Source organism: Strix aluco, chromosome 4 (assembly GCF_031877795.1).
Source record: "Strix aluco isolate bStrAlu1 chromosome 4, bStrAlu1.hap1, whole genome shotgun sequence".
In the NCBI taxonomy this organism is placed as follows: Eukaryota; Metazoa; Chordata; class Aves; order Strigiformes; family Strigidae; genus Strix; species Strix aluco.
In genome coordinates, this window is record NC_133934.1 from 106,624,185 (window position 1) to 106,639,265 (window position 15,081).

The window sequence follows — 15,081 nt, forward strand, 5'->3', positions numbered from 1 at the left end:
CTGAGAAAACAGCTACCATTGACACATTGCAGATTTGCTGAAGACTTCAGTGTTTCACCAAGCCCTTCATAAATCTAACCAGTTACATGCTGACTGCAGCCAGCTCTTGACAACACACAGCATGTGCAAAAACCAGCTGTATGGGTTCAGACCACAAACCCATTTAGGCCACTGCCCCCTCTCCACTAAAGTGGCCAGCAGCAGACGACCAGAGAAGAACATAAAAGCAGGACAAGGAGGTAAAATGTCCCAGCTATTTAAGGATTAAAGTCTACCTGGGCTAGAGATGAACTATTTACATTTAACACCCCCCCAATGACTTTTTTTACATTAATTTCTCCAGTCCCATTTCCAACCACAGCAAGCATTCAGTCGCCGCAGCACCCTGCAGAGATGAGTTCCATGGATCGCTGCTGAAAGAAGTATCTCCTTTGCCTGTTCTGGACATGCCATCAGCTCATCCTATTTCATGCTTCAAGTTAGGAAAATGTGGTAATGAGAAGGGCAAATGACTGCCTTCCACCACTTGATCTTGATGCTTTAAAGACAAGTACAAAAACCTAGTCCCTATCTGAGATACAGATACAGACCTCTCTTTCTGTAGCTATCTACACACAAACATACACACTCATTGCATCTCTGTTATGCTTTCATTCACAGCACTACTGGAATTCACATTTACTTTCAAAATAGCTTAGAAACAAGATTAGCCTATTTAAACCATATTTTCCTAACAATAATAACAATAACAGATTGAAACGCTTCCTCCTTTACATGGATGGGGCCTTTTCCCCAGTAGATCTTTTTTCTCTTTTTCATTCATCTGAAACAGAGAAATCTAAAAGCACCTTGTCCTTTCTCTGATATAATCCTTTTATTATAACACAAATGAGTGTTTTAAAAACAGAAGATTTTAATGTGTTCCTTGATGTATTGAATTCGAGATTTTTTTCAAGATTAATGTATTGAATAAGAGACTTTTTTTAATATATTCCTTCCTATTGCATTGTAAGGAACTGATTTCTGTTTAGAAATCCCAGCTTGCTCAACTCAGAAATACCAAACTCTTGCTTTTCTAAATGCTTAAAATCAGCACATTGATCATTCTATAAAAAGTCTCAGAATCAAGTGCATTATTTTGATGAATGAAATTATTATACATTTTGTTCTCTTATTTCAAGAAACTGACATTACATTTTCAATAAGCTTTATCACACATCCCCGACATAACTGCATTTGTTGAATAATAAAAGGCAGGGCAGTGATCAGATAAGGAGAAGCCAGGACAGAGCAAACTGAAATCATTTTGCCTAAATTGGCAAGAATCAACACAAAACAAGGCTACAAAGAACAAAGCACATAAATCATGTTTTTGAGAGGGGTTAATTTACACCATATGCCAATTAAGTCAAGTGCAATACCTAAGTTATGAATAATCTCATTGCAGTGAAGAGTGTTATATTTTGAAGGAAAACAATTTAACTGAAGCCAAAATTATAGTCACCTTCAATAATTACATTTCCAGCATTGTAAATTCTTTTCCACCACAACACTGAAAGCAGTCAATGCTGCAAGTAATTGTCTATTACCATTTACATTATTAAACTCAAACACATTAACCAAACTCTTGTTTATATTTTTTTTGTCAGTGGTTAATGCTACTACAAATCAATGATCCTTTGGGTCAGTCTTAGGAAGTACAATTTCATCAGATATTTTTCAATCTAATGAACCCTTGTAACTAAGCCTGGGGTAATCACTTATTTCCCCCACTGGTTTTGTCATCACATCATAAAAATTCAGCAGTGTCGTAAGGGACTGATGCTTATGGGAACAACATTAGCACAGGCATCAGCTTTTTGGGGTGCTATCCCCAGCTCTTCCACTGCCTCGAGAATTTCTAGCTCAGACTCACCTTTTCTAGCTGTAGAAAATCCTAAATTGCTACTGCTGTTTCTGCACATTTCTTCTTTCCACCACAACTCTATGATTTCTCATGATGAGGCACCTGCTATGATCCAGCCTGTTTCCCCTTGATACCTTTTTGCTTCTTCACTGCTGTGATAGACTCTCTCTCTCCTGCCTCCCTTCTCCTGTCCTGTTTCTGGCGCACTGCCCATGTGGGTGGGGAGGCCACCAGTGAATATTCAGTCTCCTGTGGCAGCCGACCACACTGAGCTGCTCCAAACCCCTTGTGGGATAGTCCGTTCCAGCTCCCTTGAAAACAAGGCCCCATGGCTAACAGCCAGCTTACTGTTCTGGATACCTTCCACATGGAAGTTAACAGTGTTTATTGTTTCCCATTGCTGAGACTGTGCTAAGATGTGAACTGGCTTTCCAGCCCTGCAAGGAATGCGAAGCCACCAAAGTGACACTCACCAAACCAAGGGGAGGGCTACAGGAGGGCATTGGAAAATGACACTGTTACTGTCATTTGGGCCAGGTTATCCTTCCCCTTCATTCTCAAGCTTGTATTTGCAGACAGGAATGAAGTATAGGCCTGAGACACAGTCCACAGTCAGACTAGATCACAGCACTTTCTGTGACAGCTCTAGTTAATTAGACAAACTATGCCAAACCAGTGAAATACCATGCTCCCCTCAGGCTCCACTGCACAACTCAAGAGAACCTTTAAATCCTGGCTGCATAGGCCAGCAAGGCCAAGCAGCAGGGTAGTACATAGCTTGGTGTTGCCAGTGTTGAACTAGAAAGGCTGCTTTCCTGTGATGCTGTGTTCACTTGGCAAAATAGTTATTAACCCAAATTGAGTTACAGCAATTATAGAAACACCACCACATTCACACTCAATGATCACATTTTACAAATAAATAATAAACACCTTCTAAATGTGCCTAGAAATACAATAGTAAGAGAAACAAGCAGTCAAAAAGAGAGAACAAAGCCTGGACATACATTGAGCTCTGTTTCTCAACTTTCTTGAATCAAGAGACCACCTTGCCTTTTCAAAAGAAAAAGAAAATGCCTGGGGTACCTTAGGATCCGTGTACTCTGTCAGCTGTAAATGAGCAAGGGATAAACAAAACCTCAGTAGACAGGTGAATAAAATTTTGGGTTTACAAAAACGATAAGGTTATTATCAAATGAAAATATGAAAATCTTATGTAAAATTTTAATTGATAGAAATGCAAATGTGACCCCATTTTGCAGATCTCCCCTAAGCCTGCTAGCCTGTGCTGCAGGCAGAATAAAACTGTGAGAGGAGTAAAAGCTTCATACCCTGAGTGTATTCTGAACTCTGTAAGAGAAACTGCAGCTGGATAACCCCGCTGCCCAGCACACTGAACTACACCAGCTCAGCACTTCCTTCTGCCACTCATTGCCTACTGCAAACATTTCAGGCAGGAGTCTTCTTTTTGTTCCACTGCTGCTCAGTGCACATAAAGCAGGTCCCTGGCTCGCTTCTTCCCCAGGGCATGTTGCTTGCAAATAAATATATCCTAAAAAGTGGCTGAAACCTCAGATAAGTGATGCCTGGGACCTCTCAAATTCTGGGAGACTTAATCACTACATTGGCTGAATCAGCTTGGACCGAGATTCAAGAGCTTTTTTTTTTGCTTTTCACATGGAACATGTCCACAAAAAGGGGCATCATTTCAGTTTGTGATTGCTGTGTGTCCTAGAGCATGTCGCTAAGTTGCTCCTGTCAATCCTCTGGACATTGTCACAGACAAAGACAGCACTAGCCTACCTACAGCTGCCTGACTGCTGTGCATGTTATTTATCCCAACACAAGGAATAAACAAATTACCCCCAGGTTGTCAGTGAGATACCACGCTAAGCACAAACACTGTCACCTCCTTGGTACCAGGTTCCATACTCTGCTGGTTACATTTATTCTCACACAGGTCATCGCAGCAAATGTCCTTTCCACTGAGTTTGGCCCTGCACCCTCCACAGCACAAATTGTTCATCTGGCAGATAAGCATTACACTTTTCAAAGATCAAAAGAGTCAGAGAACAGAAATTGCAACAGAAGCCGTCTGGGCTCTGTCTATGAGTATTGCAATTCGGCTGTGATATGCCAAGGGAGAGGGGCTAGCCTGCACTGGACAGTGCTTCACAAAGTGAGCAGAACTGGCTAGATGTCCTTCACGAAAGTGTCCTGGTGACTTCCCAGCCATGACTGAGGAATGAGATAATCATAATTTCCATGGGCACTCATCACATACCTAGCTACCCAGCAAGTCGGGAACACATAGTACCTATGAAACAAAAAGGAGAGAAAAACTACAGTACAATGATAAGGCAAAAAGAACATTAAGCAGCATCTCTGTGCTTCAGACTTGGCTGAGGAGTCAAACACTTTATGTGAAGCTTTATGCTTCACAGTTGCTGCTGCTAAACAGATTAAAAAAATAATCTGTCTTCTGTTACTCCTCTTCCTTTACAGTCCCCAACCTCCACTTCTTAATGGGAGGGGGGAGATGTGGGCATAACATTATTTCCCTGACAGTCCACACCATAGGTACCACTTATTTCTGCTGGATCATTTCTCATGACTAGGAAGGTTCCTGCCTTTGTGCTCAGATGTATTTTGAGCTTTCAAGGAGAAAAGAGTGAGAAAAACAGGACAAAGATAAGAAAACATGATACAGTTTGTTCCTTAACTAGTTGGCATAACTAGCTTTACTTTTTCCCATCCATCAGCCTGGCAAGAAATCATGACATAGACATGAAAATTTTTGCCCTACCTTCACCAACAACCCTTGCATCAGTGAGAGTGCAGTATGTGAATGGGAGGCCAACATGCTCCTGGCAAAGAAGGGAAGAGGCAGCCATTAACAATGGAAAACACTAATGTTACCTTGTTCCTCACCTTAGCCCTCAATATGACTGCTCTGTTTTTTCTCTTCCTAGAGTGAAACTTGGATGATTTCTTCTGGTTTGCAAGTAGATGCAGGAAAGGAAAGGGAAGAAAAAATACATAACGAAAGGGAGAATGTGTCAATTCAGACTTTCAGCATCAATGAAGCTGAAGACTTCCTGAAGACATCAGTGAAGCTTAAACAGACTCCCACATACAGGAGGGGTGACAGGCAGCTATTCTGTGTTTTTTACTGCATATTCCATACTTCCAGATGGGATAGTAATATTCAGCAAGATGAGAAAAGTCCATCTGAACAAGGCAGGCAGAGCCCAGCACTCTTCAAAGCCAACAGAAAAGCTGAAAGATATTTTTCCTATCAGCAGATTTCCCCATACCCTCACAGCATGCTCTGTTCTCTGAGAATCATCATCTCTTTGAGAAGCAGAATTCAATCCATTGCCCCAAATCTGGGTTTTGATAGCCAGGAGCAAAGAATCAAAAGCAGAGGGAATGAGGGGCATTAGATTCAGAGCAAGGAAGTTTGGGAACTGCTTCCCAGCAGGAGCCACAGCAGCAAAAACTATGGTTACCTTTGAAATGCAGCTCAACCTGTATATGCTTGTGTGAGCCACAGAGTCCCTCCTGCTCCCATGTTTGTGTGTTCCTAGTACTCTTCTTCATGAAGAAGGGATGGCTGTAAGTGTCACTGCAGCACACAAGAAAGTCTCTCTTGGAGAAGCAGGCCTTAAAGGCAAGTACTTACCCAGACATCAAAAGAGAGTGCTTCTTTGTGACAGACTGCACCAGAGAGAGACCTGCTGGAGACACCTCTCTCCTAGTTACCCTTTCCAAGTAATGAAGATGAGACACCTTCTGAGACCGAGGTGACAGGAGAGCAGATGCTGGAACAAACTGCTGAAGAATAACAAATCACCAGCACAGTGTATCATGTACATCCAAGAGATCTGTAGGAATTTGGGATGGAAGTGGCTGAGCTGCTAAAAATGTCAATTCTCTCATTAAAATCAGCTGTTCTACTGGAGTAATGAAGGGTAGCAAATGCTGTAAATTGTTCTAAAAAAGGCATATGGGGTGATCTGGGAAGTCACAGACCACTGAGCTTTACTTTGAATCAGGTAAATTGGTTGAATTATCAAGTAAAATTAGAATCACAGGAAAGGACTGGCACAAATAATTCATTTAGTTTTGCTCCAGTGTCCTTGCCCTCTTTCCACTGCTCCTCAGTACCTCAAAAGTCCCGTTGATTCTTCTGAAATCTCCTGCTTAGATCATTCCTCATTACATTTTGCACATTTGGCTATGTCCTACAGAAAAATAGTTTTTCATCCTCCCCCACTCCACCTAATTCTGTCCTGGGAAAAACTGCATAAGCAAAATATTTGTATTTATTCATGTAATAACTGTATTGCCATTGTGGGTACTACAGAGGAAAGTGGCAGAAATCATACCTGATGTCCTAGTGATCCAGCATCGGTCCCTCACTTGTCCCAGTCTTAACAGACAGGAATATTCTAGGATGCTAATTACTTAAACTGCTGCAAACTGGGCTTTACCACGTGAAGATCATGCAACAGCCTGTAAGAACATTTTAGAAAAGATTTTTCTACATGAATCCTTATATGATGCCTGATCCAGATGGAGCCTTAGGATGGAACGAAAGGCCAGATGATCTCTTCAGTTTCCTTGGCAAGATACACAGAAAAGAATGATCCAGCAGGTGTCTTGGTTCTGTGCCTGGAAACTCTTTCCTGGAAATAAGCATTCCCATCCACCCGACCCTTCCCCCACTGATTCAGGGTTTTTCTTTTATATTGCAGCACAACTCCTTTTCCTGAACAAGTAGTGGGAAGGAAGCAGCAACCTATGAAAGATGCTGGCTATGTCCTCGATGGCCAGGCTATCGAGGACACAACCAGGATGTGACAAGCCAGGAGCAGAACAGGTGATAAATACAGAGTAAGCTCCACTCAAGGAAGTGGAAGTGGGGGAGCTTGAAGCAGAAAACAGAAACCAGCATGGGTTTCTTCTGGGACAGCCAGGCAATGTGTGTAGGTTCCTACCTGTGGGGAAACATTAGAGGCTAAAGGCAGAGGGATCCCAATCAGAAAACTCAGAAGCTCTGGTATGTGTCCTGGAAAAACCTGTGCTGGAGGCATAGAGACACCCAGCCTGCAGCTGACATGCCCTAAAGGTGCACAGACAGACACTATTACAGTTTCACTTCTGTAGAACATTGTGCTATGAGTATTTGCAAACCTAACACTTTCTTGCCTAGCGATTATTGACTTAGATTAGTTTAAGATTACATAGACCCTAATTAACACTCACTACTTTGGCAGGTTTGCTTCTGGTACTGTAATTACTACAGAAAATCATGTTTACTTAAGTAGAAACTTAACAAGTTACCAGTTTTACTGTTCAAGCAGAGCAGATAGGATTTTACCTAATACATCTTCATGCAGTCTGGTGTCTAGAAACACCACCCTGAAGAAGGCACCAAAGAATCATGCTGATCCTGTACTACTTTATCTATTTTGCATATTCATTTTCTAAGTACTTAACGTTTCTAACACCTAATTCTGTAAGCACCAAATGTCATTAAGTAGTGACATTAATGAACACATTAGACTATAATTCATACTAATTACCCATATCATTTTGATCAAACTAACTTCAGTGTTTACTCAGACACTACCATAGTTAAATTGTTGTTATAATTTCACTCCACATTTCGTTAGGCATTCTGACTTAACTTTCATAAATTTAATGATTTTGTTTTCCTTTCTAACTAAGAAACTAGGGTCTCAGATTTATTCTGAGTAGACATTAGCTTCCATGCATCCACACAATGGCAATGCAATTCACTTTCAAACTCCCAAGGTCTAAGTTTCCTTGTTTGGATTTCTGGAAAATTAGAACACCCTCCACAAGGTCACTGCAATACTTCCTTTTCACTTTAGTCCCAAGTCCAAGTGGATATCAGGATTTATAAAGCTTATGGCCTTTATGGCCTAGGAACTGGAGCATCTCTGTTCTTGCCTCTGAGTCACCGTGCACCTGATGCCTCGTTAATCCCCAAGAGGTTTGGCATACCACGGCACTGAACAGCTATAATTACTTCTGGAAGCCAGCTGCCAGTCAAGTGACAAAGAAGTCTGCAGAGCTATTTTCCCCAGACCACATTGCTGAGCACTTGGACCATTTGAATACAATATTAAATAGAACAAGACATGGGCAATATGTTATTTTTGCAAAGCTGACCTTGTCACATTTGCAAAATTAATATGGTGTGGCAGGAGATGAAAGGGCCACCTTCTCCATGGAGCTCCCACATCTGTGGAGCCAGGCAGCATGAGCCCAATAATGAAGTGCCTAGCTTTGCAAAACCATGATGTTTTCAGACATGAAATGGGCAACTAGCAGTACTTTGCAAGTCCTCTGAGATAAGCACAAAGATGAGAAAGTAATGACAGGAATGGGTGAAAACAGGTATTTCCTACTAAGTCTAAGCAAAATTTTTTTCTGGGTCTCAATGGAACGCTACCAACAGACCTCTGAATTTTATTGAAAGTGTTAAACCCTCACAGTGCAGCAAGCCATGAGCACCTGGAAGGCAAAGAGCACTGACAACCTCTAGGAGAGGACCTCTGGACAGTGTTATGTAAATTATTTTTATTTATTTAGCCTCCTCAGTGAACCCTGCGCTCCATGAACAAAGGGGAGGACTAAGTGTCTGCTTCAAGGAGCCTCACAACCTAAATTACAGATAAGTCCCTGCTGTTCAAAGACAGTTACTTTTTGGGCAAATTTCCTTTTGTTTTGAAAGAAAGGAAACACTTAAGATATAATAAAGAAGATAAACAGCCACCTTTGCAAAGCAAGCTGGGATACCAGCAGTATCACCACAGATTTAACTTTGTTCCTTTTGCCCTTTCTTCAAACAGAAGTTAAACTTGCCCACTTCCCTCCTTGCACACTCTCCTCTTCAGAGAAAGGTATAGCTCGGGACACCACCTCCAAATCAGAACTTCACTTGGACATGTCCTGCCAATAAAATTCCCAGTAGAAACTGGAAGAAAGTGTATCATCTTTTGCTTCTTCAGACAATTTGCAAGGTGGACTTTTTTACATATATATGTGTGTGTGTGTATACACATAATACTTGTGGATAATACACACATATATTCAATGCTGCATGGGTGCCAGCCAGTTCATGTATTCCCAAGACAGAGAGATGCTGGTGAATGTGGGGGAGCCTAACCTGACCCTGAAATCTGACCAGGAAAGACTGTTTGAAGGAAACACGGGAGGCTTCAGACTGTGTCCCATTCAAGCTTGACCTTGGTGGAAAGCCCACTGATGATGTGACACTGTCCACACAGCCCAGAACTGCCCACAAGCAACTTTGCAAGCCAAGAGACACAGCAGGCTTTTGTCTCTCCCCTTCCAAACATAAGGTGGAGTCAGTGACCTTCTCTTCATCCCATCTGAGAGTCCTCGTTAGGAAAGAGAGGCCGTTTTAAGAAAGGGAATGTACGTCCTATGCTGGCACTGGGAATCCCACTGAGTGACAGGGAGCGGTTCTACAGCAATTGCTTTGTTTAAAATGCAAAATGTGGATGTGTTTAGAGGACATATCAGCATCAATCACTGTATGCAAATACTGCCTGTGGAGAAGAGCATCCCCTGTAAGTCACTCCTCACTGCCCTAATCGAGTTAACGCTAGTGACTAAGGGCATGTTGAACGCTGATGGGCCGCTGATAGTGCTGTCCCAGGAGAAGATTAATAAAAGGCAGCAGAAGTGCTTAGCCCCAAGCAGGGCACAAAGTCAGAGGGGGAGGCGAGGGGGGAGCACAAGGGTGTCTTTCTGTCTAGCAGTCATTGCGCATTATCACAGACACAAAAAAAGGCAAAACCTTGCAGCCTTCTTCCACAATTACCAGCACACTTGTGGAGGAAGGTCAGCACAGACAACATGCACTGACTTGGACAGGAGACATTGCTGACTCGCAGTCTGTAACTCTTTCACAAGGGAACATGGATCCATAAAAGAGAAGTAAAAAAAAAAAGCAATTTCACTGCTCTTAAGCTTACATATACCTAAACCAGGAGTCTGCATCCAGCCTAGGGACCCACAAGATGACACTGAAAACTAGAGTTGCAGAGAGAAACAATGCAAGGATTTGTTTAGCACATCCTGAAGGAGGAACGAGACACATTACACACAGGCCCTGACAGTCAGTGAGGGAAAAACACCACAGTTCTTGTGCCAGCTCTGCGAGGCTGATGGTGGCAGCCCTGCAATGCCCATAGCCAGTGCCTGTCAAGATGACAGCACGAATCCCAGCAGTGGGCTACTTGTGACTGCACGGGAATGGTTTTCAGGCACTGGTGATCTCTATCTAAGCCATGAAGGCAAAGCCCTGGCTGGAGTGAGTAGTACCAACTACAGGTGAACTTCTCTGGCAAATGCAGCCTTTGTCCCTTCCTGACAGATGAACTGTAAGTACTGTTAATGATAGTCATTAACACCATTCCTTCTCTTTCTCAGAAGCCAGAGCAGAAGGAGGAAAGTGGGGAGGGTGCAAATATTCTCAATTTTCTCAGTGCTGGGGGCAGAAAAGGAATGGAGCACTGATAGTTAAGTTGCTTCTCATCCACCCATTGATAGCAGTTTTACTGCCTACACTTCCACCTTCTGTTCCTGGTCAACTCCTAAGCCTTCTACCTCACCACCTTCTCTTAGCTTCTCCCACCATCACCTTGGCCACATCACCCACACCTGCTTCCTGCACCGAATTGTTGCCAATAGTTTCCTTCTCACTGCCTCCTGTTGCCAAGACTTCTGCCCAAGAGCTCCTCTTCCACCATATCCGTCCTCCTCAGAACTTGAGTTACTGCCCCATGACTCACATCTGAGTTACTGTCAGCTCCTTGCAGAGGTGGAATCTTCTCTTTTATGTATGTGTAAAGTGCTCAGAACATTTATAGTGCTCTATAAATAAGAATCTAATGCTGACAGCTCCAGGAGATGCATGGGAAAAGGATGGTGGCCTGCCCATTGAGTGAGATCATTCTGCTTACTGGAAGATTGCATACCAAAACAGGCTTCTGCCTGGACTTCAATACCTATCAAAATTCTTCTGAGCCTAGCAAGAGCAAAGCTAGTGCTATGTTAGGGAGATGATTTAATGCCACAATTCTCAGCACTGCACTTCCAACTGGCAAGCAATAGAGTTACAAAGAGTTTGTATGAGAAGTACTGTCCAGATATGCCAATCAATGTTGCTCTCCTAGAAAACACCTAATAGTGTAGGGCCAATCTGGTCTATGAAATCAGAGATGGTGCCACCAGCCCAGCTTCAGATTTGTAATGTATGCACTTCTAAACCCCTAAGAGGACACCAGACCCAGTCCTCCCAAAAAAGGAGCTCACATCACTAAAAGCCTCACAAAGCTGGTCCTTCTGCAAGCAGTCTTACCATTACAGCCTGAGTCTCCAAGGTGGGCTGAGGAGTCCCATATAAGGTGTGCACAATATTTCTAGAAACACAGTAAAATGCTTGTAGGCTTCTAGAGATGAGACTCATCATTACTGATGAACCAACAACGAGACAGGGAAGGGAGGAGAAACAAATACTTTGGCATGGTTCATGGTTACACTACAAATGATAGCAGTGTGCTGCATACCTCCAGTTCCAAAGTACATTTTTGCAAGCCTCAGATTGTTATTATCTGAAATCATTGCCAGAGCAGGAAGGAAGAGGTGAATGCTAAATTTGCTTTCTTCATCTTGTCATCTCCAAGGCCCAACAGATACTTCTGCTTGCCTCTGAGTTATTTCATCTTGTCCACAGAAACTGATGGACCACTGATCTGCAGTTAGAGGACTGCTTGTGGACTATTTTGGGACATGGATGAAAGACAGGAGATCGTAGGATGCTCCTTCAGATATGTTCTAGCCCCACATATTCCACAGCTCTGACAATGGCATGCTACAGCCCAAGCAACTTTGAGGGACTTACACTGGGTAGGGATTTGGCACACTACAGCTCTTTCTCCATCTCTAGCATTTGAATGCTTATGTCCTTCCACAGGCACCAACTGTATAAGAGTTCCCCAGATTCAGGACCAGCTACCATCTCTGTGGAATAAATACCAGCTATCAAATAAGCTTACCATCAGCTCTCCACTCCATGATTGGAGTTGATCCTCCAAAGCCCAAGAGCTGAAATCCAGTCAAACCATCACAATTGGTCACAGCAGTCGTTTCAGGGAGCAGAAAAGATGCTGTGTCTTTTCTAGTACCCAGTGGAAAGTTTGTTTCTGGCATACAAGCTGTTTCCTACCAGGGTAGGAGTAGAGGGGGAGCAGAAAACCTAGCATAGAGGAAGGGCGGGTAAGCAGTAGGTTCTGGCTTTACAAGAGGATGATAAATGATAACAGCATTAGGAACAAAACCAAACATCTTTCATGCTGTCAGAGCAATGAAGCCAGCACATAACAAGACACGGGCACAGGGTAGTACAGTTGCTTTCCAGAGAAGCCCACAACTATCAAGTTACTTCTACTCTGAGTCAACAGACCAATTCATCTTCCCTAGGTTCCTGCAGAAGAGGGCAAGGGACAAAGGAGTAGTCATTTCTTTCCAGTTAGCTAAGAGCTTCAGCTGTTCTACAGTGCATTGAATTCAATAGACAGGGTCAGGGCAGCGCTGGATGCCAGTGCAGAAGAGCTGTAACAGGATGTGGACTGGAGAGCTCTAGATGATCATGGACTTCTTCCCACACTACCCTAGTAGTTCCCAAAGGGTACTGTGGGCACTGCCTTAACACAGAAAGGAAAGAGCAGTCCAGAAGATGAGGACCCCAGTGTCCAATACCCTTCACAGTGTTCCCCCAGATTCAGACTCCACAGAAAGCTTTGCCATCCTGCAGATGAGAGTAAAAATCCCTTCCTGGGGCTTACCTCATCTTCACAGGAGGAGGTCACCAGGGCAATGGCAGTAGCTGGTGAAGGCAGGGCTGCCAGAGCAATCACCTCTGTCAGGCTTTGTGAGGAGCAGGTTCAATGAATTAGTGTTCTGCTTGTTGCAGCTTCCCTTCTGCCTTTGTTGTAGTCCAAGGCTTGGCAGAGAAGATTAATGGCCAGCATAGAATTAAGAATGGGATGGGGTGTCATGCCCAGTTTTGCTTTTACCAGCTTCCTATCATCTCCTTCTATGCCCACAGTTGGCCTTATTCCCATGTTGAATCAGACAGAAAACATGACACTCAGTGAACATATGCGCATGTAGCCAGGAAGGACTTTAAAGCACTACTGGCCTGGCAGACCATTCCTCTCATACTAGGTTGTGTTGGAAAGTCATTCCTGCTAAACTCCAGTTCTCTTTAACAGAACAGTAACAATACTTTGTGATTCTTCCCCTGACAACCGCATCTCATATTCCTCCACTAATGGCAAGAGACATAGACAGCTGTTACTGTTCTTAGCTTGCATGTGGGGAAACTGAGACACTGTAAAGGAAATTAACTTCCAAGGTCAAACACAGGCTTTCACAGCTCCCTGCTCTCCATATTGTTTTGCAAATGCTCTCTCTCAAGATAACCCACATATTTAACTACCAGACTGTCCATAAACTAGGTAGGCATCCTCCTCATCTCAGTGCAGACAACAGCTCTGTAAGGCCTCATCAAGCAAGAAGGCTCTGCAATACCAGCTTGGGCTTGTCTTCTTTTAGCTATGAGGACCACTGAGTACTTTCCCTCCTGCTGTGAGGAGTGGCCATGGACATGGAAACTTAAACAGAATGCATTGCTTTGCTAAAGACACCCTATGCTCAAGAACACAAGCAAAATGGGAAGTGTGAATATTCCATGGAAAAGACCTTTGGAGTCAGACATGAACCAGATGTGTCATGTGACAAAATGCAACAGAAAATGCAAATCCAGCCTGGAAGAAGGTGATGGAAAGAAACATACAAATTCACACACAAGGTAGAACTGAACATGTCTGGGGAATCCTGAAACCATCTACTGAACCCATTAAAAGTAGCTTTGTGAGCAGCAGGATGAATGAATCCCAGCTTCCTATGGATTTGTGTCTTGTGCTGAATTTACTACGCTGCATATAAAATCAGGTCAACTCCAACCAGAATTTTCCCCACAACTAGGACATTCATGCACCCCTTTTGCAGGACCATCTTTTGTCCATCTAACAAGGGGTGAGGTTAGGTTTCACTCAGTGCAGACACTGAAAAATTGTCTTTTCTGTCCAGGGAAATTGTTGGGGCCTAGCACATTTAGATCTCTGTGTCTCTTTCAGGTAAATTAATTTGGGGGTGAGAAGCCCAATTCAAAAGTTATTGTGAAGAATGAGTGAAATTAGGAAGTATTTCTTTACAGAACGGGTTGTTAGGTGTTGGAATGGGCTGCCCAGGGAGGTGGTGGAGTCCCCATCCCTGGAGGTGTTTAAGAGGTGGGTTGACATGGTGCTTGGGGATATGGTGTAGATGGGATCTGTCAGTGCTAGGTTAACGGTTGGACTAGATGATCTTCAAGGTCCTTTCCAATATAGATGATTGATTCTGTGATTCTGTGAAAAAATATAGACAGTCAGAGACAGACAGTGTGATCACTTAAGCCTTGTTTCATTTGGAAATGAGGCTTGAAGGAATTAAAATCTTCTCTGTATCTACTGGAAATAGAAAGTTTATCAGAAAATTGGTGGGTCTTTGAATTATGAGAAGATTTGCATTATAAGAGAGAGATTAAGGAAGACAACGACACTGTAAGAAAACAGCACTATTTCTATGGCACCAAAAATTTTGAGCAGAGATCAAACTTGGAATTATTCTTTTCAGATGATAAGGATGAAGCTTGAAACAGCAAGACTCACAGTAGGAAGAACTGGAAAAAATAATAAATTGAAAAGGAACATCCCAGGATTTTATGTCATTTGTTTGGGACCTCTGAAGAAAATGAACAGAGCAGCCTTGCTGCTGAGACAAAGCACATTATAGAAATAGAATTTACTGCTCTACAGAGTGAATTCCAGCCACCTACCCAGCCTCTATAGCACAGTAAAATGGCTGAGGTTGCTGGAATTAGTGAGGGCAAAATGAGGCCCATCCAAAGAGAGAAGAGCTTCTTCTGGCAACCTAGCTGGTGATGTTCAGCATGTCTGTGCATTTCTCCACTGTTGGACACATGCACATTTGTCTAACCACTC